Genomic DNA, 12,507 nt, shown 5'->3' with positions numbered 1-12,507 from the left:
CCATTATGCCTAATAGCCATCAATAACCCTCTCCTCCATGAATTTGTCTTACTCCCTTTTAAAGCAATCTAGGCTACTGGTCCTCACTGCCTCCTGTGGGAGTGGGTCCATAGTTACCTATGTGTACTGTGTGAATAATTACTTTCTTTGCAAAAGAAGTACTTTGTAAAACGGGGTTGCAGGTTCATCGTGGTTTGTTGCAAATAAAAAGCCAGTGCATGCTGCTGAATCGTTTCCACTTTGATCTTCCACCCGCACAAGTGGCAGAAACAAACCAGGAAGCCATACTTAAGCTTGGATCCTTACCATGTCTGAGCCTAGATTGTGGATTGTTTTTTGCTTATAAGTCAGGATATGACGCTGCAGAGCCCAGGCAGTTCCTTGATTATTATTTTTTTAGGGAGTTGCATGCAGTGCTGGCCTTCAGCAGTGGTGGCATACAGTGAAGGGGAAAAGTATTTGATCCCCTGCTAAATTTGCCTGCTTGCCCTCTGACGAAGAAATGACAAGTCCATAATTTTAATGGTAGGTTTATTGTAGCTGTGAGAGACTGAATAACAACAGGAAAACCCCCAGAAGACAAAAGTCAGAGATTGATGTGCACGAATGGACAATTGTAGGGGTGCCTATTATGTGGCAGCAAAGGAAGCAAAAAAAAAAAAAAAAAAAAAAGAGGGGGCTGCCTCCTCTATTGCATCTGCAAGAAATCATTCAGTTGTGCTTTTCTGAGTTGCGCCTAGCCTCCTGAATTCAGCAACAGATCTATGGAAACCTTGGCATAGATAGCTGTGAGTCAGTTTGCAAGACACTTGGAGGATAAAATCACTCCTGTCCTCTCAAGTCTTGTTACAGCTGATACAGCCACAGCACACACCACTGTATCTCCCTCCCCTTCTCCTGTCATCTTCACTGTATCAATTTTTAGACTGTAAGCCCCTTGGGACAGAGACCTGTCCTCTTGAATTTTGCAATGCACACATTGCTGACAATACTGATGATACAGCGAGATATATTCTCCCCTCTAGTAATTATTTACACTTTGGACTACTTTCCTTTAACACTACCCCCTTTGACTGGTTGTTTCTGGGCTCTGCCAGTTCAAAAGTTTTGCGAGGAAAAAATGACTCATTAGCCTTTCTACCTCCTAAAACCATTTTAGGTGATGTTTTTCTTTTAGTTATGGGCTCAAATAATATTTACTTAAGTTCAGTAAACTACCTCTGTGCATGGTTGCCAGATGTCCAGGACTGACCTGGGCAGAACAGGAACTGCTTTGTCCAGAGTTGAGGGCTGCCTTCATCCTGGGCATGGAAGCAGCAAAGTTATGCCTGATTACGTCTCATTGATGTCACTGGTCCCTAAGAGCTTAGAACAACCCCTGCCTGGATTGCAGCCATCAACTACAGCAGGCATCGCCAGAGGGGAACAGGTTGACATCCTCTCTCTCTCTCTCTCTCTCTCTCTCTCTCTCTCCCTCCCTCCAAGACACATGGGCACATGGGCATCTGTGTTAATCTTGGGCCACATAAAAAATGCATATACAGTGGTACCTCAGGTTACAGATGCTTCAGGTTACAGACACTTCAGGTTATAGACTCCGGTAGCCCAGAAATAGTACCTTGGGTTAAGAACTTTGCTTCAGGATGAGAACAGAAATCGCGCAGCGACTGCAGTGGAAGGCCCCATTAGCTAAAGTGGTACCTCAGGTTAAGAACAGTTTCAGGTTAAGAACGGACCTCCAGAACGAATTAAGTTCTTAACCCGAGGTACCACTGTATCTTGAGCTCCTGGCAGATTTTGCCCAGAGGCTTTTCACAACAACATGGTAAGGGTTAAAGCTTATAAAATGTTAGGGAAATGGCAAGGACATTGCTGTTGTGCAAAAACATCAGAACTGGGTTGCCGTTACTATCAAAGTACTTAAATACCAGGGCTAATTAAGTTTCAGCTCTTAACCGCAGTGTTAAATCTACTGGGAAAATAAACTCTGCGTTTAACCTCTGCTCCCAGGCATTTTTTCAGAGAGACCATTGACCTCAGTAGCAGTGTCATCCTAACAAGATACTTCGCTATGCAAACATTCCAAAACTATAATCTTAAGAATCAGCATCCTCTATCTGTAAGATGATCCAATTGCTGGCACTGTAATGATGCTGTTGGTGCTATAATTAAATTGCATTTACTTATCTATGCTTTAGAAGCTGAGAGGCCCATTATTTAAAAACTTTGGCACCACAAAAGTCCTTATGGAGGTTCCTTGAATAGTGGTGTTTTATTTCATTTTTATTTCCATGCAAGCATCAACTATCGGTTACGGTAAATGTCAGACATTAAGTACATGCCATGTGAATACCAACAAAGGTGGATGAGTTTTGTGAATACCTAGAAAGAGCTATACAAGTGTGGGTGTCCTCAAATCTGGAATACAGATAAGAGAATGTGGGCAGTTATATTAGGCAATGGCCAATGTTCACCAGTGAATCTCTGAGTTTTCAGGCAATATTTCTCTCGGATTGTGTGCATTCCCATGTGAACGCTGATAAGCCACCACATTTCTGACATTCACTGTAATGTATATGTGTCTGTTGAAAAATAAACACAAGTTCTAGTAAAGTTTAAATTCCTAATCTGATTTGAGGCAGAGCCTCAAAAACTGTCCCACAGAGCAAAATGTCTGGGGCTATGGGGATGCATTAAAGAACACATCCCCAAATGGTTTCCTGGGATAGATGAACGTAATATTTCCTGGACATAAGAAGCTGCCTTATACTGAGGCAGACCATTAGTCCATTCACCTGTGTACAACCTGTAGATTTGTAAATAAAAGCAAATATTGCAAAATGCCAAAAGCCTCCAGTGAACTCAACCCAAAGAAGACCAAACCCACTGAGCTCTGCACCCCCTGGAATTTCTTAATGGAGAAGTGGAAACACATAATAGTATTATCTCCTTCATGGCCCAAAGTTTGCAAAACATCTATTTTTAATTTGTTTTGTTGGGGTTATGTTTTCACTCCCTCAAGGGCTGGCATTGACTCGGATGGGATTTTCCGAAGTGCTGTGCTCCAAGGTCAATGAGGAGGACTCTGGAAATCGTTTCCGTCATCTTTTCCCTAAATCTGAAAGGCTGGCTGCCCCACTGGCACTGGCCTTTATTCCTTTAAAGTGGCAGCGCTGCAAAACTGTGAACAGCTGTGGGCTTGTCAGTAAGCAAGAGTCATCAGAAGGCACAGAGGTCTTCTTACTAGTGGTCTCCACAAGGGTGCACATGGCATCCTTTTCACATCAAGAGATGGGGATTAGATAGGTTGTTGTTGTTGTTGTTGTTGTTTAGTCGTTTAGTCGTGTCTGACTCTTCTTGACCCCATGGACCAGAGCACACCAGGCACTCCTGTCTTCCACTGCCTCCTGCAGTTTGGTCAAACTCATGCTGGTAGCTTCAAGAACACTGTCCAACCATCTTGTCCTCTGTCTTCCCCTTCTCCTTGTGCCCTCCATCTTTCCCAACATCAGGGTCTTTTCCAGGGAGTCTTCTCTTCTCATGAGGTGGCCAAAGTATTGGAGCCTCAGCTTCATGATCTGTCCTTCCGGTGAGCACTCAGGGCTGATTTCCTTCAAAATGAATAGGTTGGATCTTCTTGCAGTCTCCTCCAGCACCATAATTCAAAAGCATCAATTCTTCGGCGATCAGCCTTCTTTATGGTTCAGCTCTCACATCCATCATCACTACTGGGAAAACCATGGCTTTAACTATACGGACCTTTGTTGGCAAGGTGATGTCTCTGCTTTTTAAGATGCTGTCTAGGTTTGTCATTGCTTTAGATAGATAGATGATAGATAATCCCCCAAGAGATGGGGATTCTTTTTCAGCAGCAGAGCCGCATTCCCTTCTGGACAAGCTTTCAGAGGCCACATGCGGAATCAAAGGAAATGTGGGTGGAGCAATGAATGTGAACTTGACCTTTGCACACACAGCAATCTCAAGCAAGACAAGTAAGAAATATTCGAGTAGAAGGACACAAGCCAGCCAGACTAAAACACTCAAGGTTGAAACCAGGGCCTGTAGAGACGGGGTATGCCTTGTGGAAAGCTCCAAGGGCCGTATAGAGAGACTACAGAGGGCCACAGAGTCTGAGGCTCTCCGCTCCAGTTTTACATCATAGGGGCAAAAGAGATGTCATACAAAATATGGGCTCTTTCTTGATTGGAGAAAGTGGTGCAGGATGAGGAGAGGGAGGTAAACCATTACCTGCAGCACCGTTTTCCTATCTAAATTCCTCCCCGCCCCACATGCTATAGACCACTATGAGTATGATATTGGTACCTCTCTTTAGCTTGGGAGCAGCGGGGGGAGAGAGAGCAATTCAGAACATCAAAATGGTGCTGGGGAAAAGATGGCGCATCCCCTCCTCCATCACTGCTGCTTCAACCATTTACTGGAGGTATTCTTCAGCTCATACAGTAAATAAAACGCCGGGGAGAGAGGCGACAACATTAAAAGCACTTATGCACAAACCCACCCCACATTTCTGATTTGCAATTTCTGTACAAAACTTTAAAAAAAACTGAGAGCAGCACTCGAGAAAAGAAAATGAAGTCATGATGAGCAATGCTGTCACAGTTTGCCAAGGCGGAGAACTCTTCCTTTGCCAAAGCGGAGAACCTTTGTTTTCCTTACGTCCTGCCCTACTTGTCAACAAGGCTGACAAACAAGCAAAGAAGAAAGGATAGGTATGGTAATGGACTATGGAACTGGCAAAGGATAGGTATGGTAATGAAACTGGCAAAATTAACAACAAAATTAAGAGAATCTAATGGTGAGTGTTTCATGGAAGAATGGAAGCCTTTTTCAGGACTAGTTAAAGAAATATTATAGTACGAAGGACTCTCAAACAGGATTTGAGTTATGAGCAATGGAAGTAATTAGATTATAATGCTGTGGTTATTATTTAATAGATAGAAGATAGGGTGTGGCAGAAGGGGAGAGACAACAACCCCATGGAAGACGGGGTGGGAAGTTGATGAAAATAAGAGAAAAGAGAAAATTGTGTTTTGATTGCAAATGTTAAAAATGTTGAAACTTAATAAAATATAATTGAGGGGGAAAGAGAAGAGGCAGGTGAAGAAAAGTCTAGGCATCTCTTTTCCCCACGCCTTCTTCCCTTTACATCATTCCCGCTCAACTTCTCTGGGAGGGAAAATGCCATCTGGGGAAGTTGCACACAACTGCATGTAATATGTAGTTCAGCCCTAAGCCCTAAGGGCATATGGAAACCAGGCTCCCTGGGAGAGAAAGACGGGTACACAGTATACTAAATACAGACAGCCTAAAAAGCTTGGAAACCACTGTGCTGGCATTGCGCAAGATGCTTCAACAGCCTTCTGTTACAAATAAGCAAATGGCACAGTTACGCAACTCCACAGTGTGAAGCAACCAATTTATCAGCAACCGTCAGCAGCAGTGGCGTAGCGTGGGGGGTGCAGGGGGGGGCCGGGCGCACCGGGCGCAACATCTGGGGGTTAGGGTTAGGGGGCGCAAATCCACGGGTTAGGGGGCGCAAATTACTTGCCTTGCCCCGGGTGCTGACAACCCACGCTACGCCACTGGTCAGCAGCCATCAAGTCATGGAAAGAAACATGCTTGTTGGCTGGCCATGGACTGCATTACTATATTTCAGTGTTACCTTGGTTCTCGAATGGCTTGGTTGTCGAACAAATAGGCTCCCAAACACTGCAAACCCGGAAGTAAGTGTTCTGGTTTGCAAACGTTTTTCAGAAGCCAAACGTCCGACACAGCTTCCGCTTGAGTGCAGGAACCTCCTGCAGCCAATCAGAAGCCGCACCTTGGTTTTTGAATGGTTTTGGGAGTTGAACAGACTTCCGGAAAGGATTAAGTTTGAGAACCAAGGTACACTGTACTTGTATTAACCAGGCACCGAAAATGTGAGTGTGTGTTTGCAACCCACCAATGTACACTGCTCACCAAACTGGACAAACCCAAATTCTTAATCATGGGATCCTCTTTCCTCAATGTGTACTCATCTGTGCAAGTTAAGCAAGCAGACTTCTAGGACATGTGTTGGTTAGCAGCATGTATTTTGAACCTAAGGTTTGGGTTTTCACCGAAATTTGACTTTTTGGTCAGGGCTGATGTGGTTAAGATAAATGCTAAGCAGAAAGTGAAGGATGTGAAGGCAGACAGAAGAAATTCTGTATCCTGTTGGGGAGAGCACTACACATAATCAAAAAGGAGGAAACGCATCACCAAACAAGGGAGCGAAAGAGGACATCGATGTGGATAATATTTACAAAAGCATAGATATGTATAAATGTGAATTTAGAAGAGACTGCTATAATTTAAATAGAAAAACCACCATAATGGGAAAGGCTGTGGCCAGTTGGCCTGGGTGTCTGCTCAGTCTGCTCTCCAGGTGTTCACTATTAGGGACGCGGGTGGCGCTGTGGTCTAAACCACTGAACCTCTTGGGCTTGCCAATCGGAAGGTCGGTGGTTCAAATCACTGCAACAAGGTGTGCACCCATTGCTCTTTCCCAGCTCCTGCCAATCTAGCAGTTCAAAAGCATGCCAGTGCAAGTAGATAAATAGGCACCACTGTGGTAGAAAGGTAAACAGCATTTCCATGAACTCTGGCTTCTGTCATGGTGTCCCGTTGCACCAGAAGCAGTTTAGTCCTGCTGGCCACATGACCTGGAAAGCTGTCTGTGGACAAACGCTGGCTCCCTCGGCCTGAAAGCAAGACAAGCGCCGCAACCCCATAGTCACCTTTGTCTTGACTTAACCATCCAGGGGTCCTTTACTTTTACCTTCACTATTGAAGGACCCCCTCCTGCAATCCCTCCTTAGGATTCTTTACCTTTAAATCACACGTAGACTGAACAACCCTTCAAATAAAGAAAAGTAGGATGTACAGTCACCCTGTCTCTGGGGCACTATCCATGGCCCTTAAAACATCAGCTAAACAACACACATGTACTTTTAACCAAAGTAAACACACCATTTTCAGCCATGTGGCATCTCACACCCATTTGTACTGTTTTACCTTGGAATCACAGAGACTAGAAACTTGTGGCTTTTAAAATATGAGTCATCAAGATTCCCAGGAATTTGTGTTTCTGATGCCTGCGGATCACCAATGCAGACAATTACAGAAAGACAGAATCAACACATCCTCAACCATATGTTAAACAAGAGGATTGTTTTACTGCACAATAAAAAGGGCAGCTGTTACTCATTGGTTGTGAGGGGTCTGGGTTTCTTTCCCCAGATTGCTTCAGTTGTGAGGAAATCATGTTTTCCCAGCACAGAAACTGCAGAATTTCAATCACTTGGGGGATGTTTTTGTTTTGGGTTTTTTTCTTCTAATCCCAGTCAGCACATTCATTGCAGTTTGGGGTGCTTTGTGGGACATGATTGTTGAGCATTTTTGTCACCTTCTGGCTAATAATAAGAATAGCTTATTATTTATATTCCACCCATCTGACTGGGTTGCCCCAGGCACTCTGAGTTGCTTCCAACAAATTAAAACAAATTTTAGGGACCAAGACTGTAATGAAGACTTTTCTATCTTCACCTGGAGACAGACCATGTGTGCATTTTTCAGGGAAACAATCTAGGGCCTGTGACACCACTGGGGGCAAGAGACACACTCCTACTCCCCTGCCACAACAACACAAAACGGACATTTAAACACCCTTATTTTATTTCACAGCAGTTTGGGAGGACTTCCTTGGAAACAAAGATGTCCACAACTATAAAGCTCACAAATGAGAGCATTTCCCTTTCAAAATTAAGGAAAAAAATGGTGAGCATCTGCAGTACTGCCCATCTCTCCCGTGGCAATGCGCTGATATTTTGTGAGTCCCTTTTTCCAGGCTGTGCATTTTGCCTCCCTGGTTGCGGAAAACCTCTCTGCCCCATTGCTTTTCTTCTTTTTTAAGCAGCAAACAAGCTATTCTCCAACAGAAAGTCTGTCCTCTCCACCTTAACACCACCACCACAGAATCTTGCATTGTTTAAACTGGATACATGCTAATACAATGCTTTTTTTTTTTTTTTAAAGGAAAAATCTTGGCTTTTGTCTTCTCGAAAGGCTTTGACTACACCCTCATCCTCTTTAGCCATCATGTAAGGATTTTACATTTTACAGCTGGGGAACTGCATGACTAGGATGTCCAGGAGACAGATCAAATTAAGGAAACAGAAATAACAGTGCGCCTCATGTGAAGCACAGGAGGATTATTAACTGTAAATCTGGCAGCTGTAGAATACACACAGACAGACACGCTCATAGAGGAGGAACGCAGGCAGCGGAGGCTGGTCCACTAGGGCAAGCTGCCCTGCCAATCTTAGTTGCCCCCCACTTGCCTGCCTTCTTACTTGCAACCAGTACAAGGAGTGTTAGCTTCCCTCCTCCTTCATCTTAGTACAGCATACCAGGGAAGAGGATGGGGACCAAACAGGAATTAGATGCTTCTGCTTGTCATAGGCACCACCTTCCCTTGGGAATGAATTGGGAACCATTGAAGAAAGGGCCTGGATAGTGTTATGTACTGAAGTTCTCACCCTGGGCCAGCAGAGGGATACTGTTGATAGTTTTCACTCAGGTCCACATATGCAAATAAGGGATTGAAAGTGACGTTCAGTGATTGGATAGTTACAGTTGCGTTGTACTGGAGCTCTATAAAAGCAGGCTGGCTGAACTCTTCAGTTCAGTTCTGGCCTGTGAATAATCAAGAGCTGTTTGAAGAATCGCTGTGTCGTCTGATATGTTCACCCACAACTTAACAGATAGCTCAGTTGGTTAGAGCGTGGTGCTGGTAGCACCAAGGTGGCAGGGTCGATCCCTGTATGGGACAGCTGCTTATTGCTGCATCACAGGGGGGTTGGACTAGATGATCCTCAGGGTCCCTTCCAAGTTCCAACTCTACAATTCTATGAATAAGGAACTTTTTTAACAGAACAGGAGCAATGTCATCATCTGCCAGAGCACCGCAGCCCAGGGTGGTATGCATGGGTGGAGGGCACCCCACTTTGTAAGAAGACTAGGCTCAGATACTTAAGGACTCAGCTACATTCGTTTTTTAAAAGAAGTTATAAGTGCATTCTAACACTGTGGCAATAGATGGCGCTGTAGAGCTGAACCTGGAACACTGTGAAATTTTCCATTGTGAGCTTTAAAACGTTTTTTCATAGCATTCTCAGAGTGTTTTTTTTATAGCTGTGTAGATGCAGCCTCAGTGAACTTTGTGGCTGGTAGGTTGAAATATACTCAGAGTCTAGAGTGGATTGCATGCTCTTTATTCAGCTCATAGTGGTGAGGAGGAATGGAAGTTCCCCCAGAATGTCTGCTTTATATACATTATTTACACAATGGGCCCCACATGATTGGCTAATTCCAGGATTCACCTGTAGGCCAATCAGGTTGTGGATTCGCTTCCACCTGGAGCTGGATTGGGTGGCTCCTGTGGACCAATCAGACTGCTGCATTCTGGACCCTATTGTTCTAGGACCAATCAGACTGCTGCATTCTGAATCCTATTGTTCTCAGACCAATCAGACTGCTGCCTTTTGGATCCTATTCAACTCAGTACATAACAGAGGTGAACCCAGGTTTCCACAGCCAAGTGCAACACACTAACTTTTGCAACATCCTTTGCCGGCTCACCACTGTAGAATTGTCTGCTGATCCTAATAAATCATGCACCATGCTATGCAGTGCTACTGATGCTCTGTGTGTGTGTGGATAGGCAGAGAGAAGCAGCTTGCCAGGTGAGGCAGAGGCACTATGCTAGCCACCCAGCAGTGAGCTGCTTTGGCTTACTGGGTGGGGCGGGGCAGAAAGGGTTGGTACAGTGCAAATGGCACTGGTTGAACCAGTCCTGCCCTTCTGCCACTGCATTTGCACCACAACATTAAAGGAACTAATCAGCGAGCAGGAAAGGGGTTTGGGGATATTGGGGAACAGAGGGAACTTTTTTATTTCTTCTCTGGACTCCCAACTTAGCTTCATCTCGTTTTTACACAAGCAGTTTTTTCTTACGTCTTTTTGTGCTGTAAGATATATCTTGCTTGGAACACACAAAGAAAAAAAACCTCTGTTTTTAGATTCTGCTCTTTCTGCTTGTAATAATTTTCCACTGGGTTAGGCTTTCCTGTGCTGAGTTTTCCAGATATTGAGCTGTGCAGAATTGATTTAATTTTTGTTCCTTGTTTTGGGAGGATTTTACCCTTGTATCAGAACTGTTCCTTGAGATTTTGCACAAACTAGTTGATTTTTCCTGAGCTTCGGTCTATGGACAGTTTTAAATATAGATTACTTTAGTTCTCAGGTTAGGTTTACTATAAGATTTGATTTTTACTAATTTTCTCTTGGATTTTCCTGGATTCTGTTTCTTGGACACCTGGTTGATATGCAGAAACAAGCACCTAAGGAGCCTGCTTCCTGGAATTTGGCTTTCAATTGGTAGCTACGTCCTTCTCTTAAACTAAAAGGCATACCGTATCTTTCGCTCTATAGGACTCGCTTTTTCCCCTCCAAAAATGAAGGGGAAATGTGTGTGCATCCTATGGAGCGAATGCAGGCTCTTCAGGCTTCAGGAAGCTATCCTCAAGCCTTTGGAGCGCGGCGGGCAGCCTGCAGCCCGAAGCCCGGGGAGTGCAGCGCCAACTCGCACTGTGCTCCCCGGGCTTCGGACAGCTATCCGCAATCTGCGGACATATCCGCAGAAGCTACGTCTTGGCTTCTGCCAAAGCCGCGCGCAGCCTCTCCCAGCTGGAGAGGTTGCGCGTGGCTAAAGAGGAAGCCAAGACAGCGAGTGGGATGGATCCCGCTTGCTGTCTTGGCTTCTTTGCTCTTTGGGGCTGGGGGGGGGATAATTTTTTTTTTCTTTATTTCACCCCCTAAAAACTAGGTGCGCCCTATGGTCCGGTGTGCCCTATGGAGCGAAAAATATGGTATTTCACACTATGCATGCAATAGTCACTTTGTATTTGGCATTTCCCAAAATTCATTTGTGCACAATGTGCTGTTGCTTCCTCTTTGATATTATTTGGCTTATATCATTTTTTTACAAACTGAAATGCATTCACTGGTCTTCTGCTGATGCATTTAAAATAAATCTTTTCAAACAGAGTACAGCCTCTGGAGTCTTGTTTGGTCACCACCCTCTTGCCCACTGGGACAAATTAAGAACCTGATTTCCATCTAGCAAGTAGCCCACCCACCAAACAAGTTAGACAACTTGTCCAGGTTTTCAGCCCATAAAGGGTGGTGCCTTCAATACAGAGGGAAACAGAGCAAACAATAGAAAACGCACATCAAAAACTGATTAGCAAAATAGAAAGCATGCATATTTCTTTTTAAAAGACTGTAAAAAAAAAAAAACCCAGACCCTAGACTGAAAGTCTATGCCTCACCCACAAAATTCAATTAAAGCATCACCCAGCACTCAGCAAACCAAGCTGCAGCACAGCTAACGAGTTATACATAACCAGAGCCGTGTGCATTTTACAAATCTACAATGCGTGGATTCAAGCCTTCTAAATTCTTTCATGTGCATTCTTGGTTGCAAGGAAATTTATACTCTTAAAATTAATATTGCCAACATTCTTGGCAGAGCTTGCCACAGGCTCATATACATGTGCGGTTTGCATACATATTTGGCTCTGTCCCTGTCGCAGGCATTGCAACCCAAAGACAGGCAGAAACTTTGGTGCATGCACAAAACTTTGCACAGTCTCCCTGAGTTCATCTGTCTCACGTACAGATATGCAAAGGCCATTGACGGATAAGAGGGTATATCCTTGCAAACAAGGAAATTTACAAGGTTGTTCTGAAGATCCTTAGGAAACAGTGTTCCTGAGGCAGAGGGGTATTGTTGCCAGTAAATCCACAAACCACAAGCAATGAAGCAGCCTCCAGTAGAGGCTGGATGTGAAAATTAATTAGATGGCTTCTCCCAGAGCCTCGAAGGCTGAGACCAAAAACTGGAGCAGTTTTCAGATGTCTTCTAAAAGTCTGGTAGTTGTTTTTCTCTTTGACGTCTGAAGGGAGGGCGTTCCACAGGAAAGGCGCCACTACCAAGAAAGCCCTCTGCCTGGTTCCCTGTAACTTGGCTTCTCGCAGCGAGGGAACCACCAGAAGGCCCTCGGCACTGGACCTCAGTGTCCGAGCAGAATGATGGGGGTGGAGGTATACTGGACTGAGGCCATTTAGGGCTTTAATCAGCACCAACACTTTGAATTGTGCTCGGAAATGTACTGGGAGCCAGTGTAGGTCTTTCAAGACCGGTGTTATATGGTCTCGGCGGCCACTCCCAGTCACCAGTCTAGCTGCCGCATTCTGGATTAGTTGTAGTTTCCGGGTCACCTTCAAAGGTAGCCCCACATAGAGCGCATTGCAGTAGTCCAAGTGAGGGATAACTAGAGCATGCACCACTCTGGCGAGACAGGCTGCGGGCTTCCCGCCTTCCCTCCTTCCTTTATTTTG

General features: G+C 44.7%; 1 protein-coding gene across 4 annotated transcripts in view; it reads right to left on the bottom strand.

Annotated features, from left to right (window-relative positions):
* RIPOR3 (RIPOR family member 3) overlaps window positions 1–12,507 on the bottom strand; it is a 102,800-nt gene that overhangs the window by 65,128 nt on the left and 25,165 nt on the right. The window contains exon 1 of one of the 4 annotated variants that reach the window (XM_081011084.1): window positions 4,324–4,341. The exons of the other annotated variants lie outside the window; for them this stretch is intronic. The gene's annotated coding sequence lies outside the window, so the exon portion shown is untranslated. Of the gene's footprint in view, window positions 1–4,323; window positions 4,342–12,507 lie in introns of those variants that run through there. 4 annotated transcript variants of the gene reach the window in all.

The sequence above is a fragment of the Podarcis pityusensis genome (genome assembly GCF_964106645.2).
Source record: "Podarcis pityusensis genome assembly, chromosome: 6".
Classification (NCBI taxonomy): domain Eukaryota; kingdom Metazoa; phylum Chordata; class Lepidosauria; order Squamata; family Lacertidae; genus Podarcis; species Podarcis pityusensis.
The sequence above is the reverse complement of the archived record's forward strand: the minus strand, read 5'-3'. Positions and strand labels throughout refer to the sequence as shown.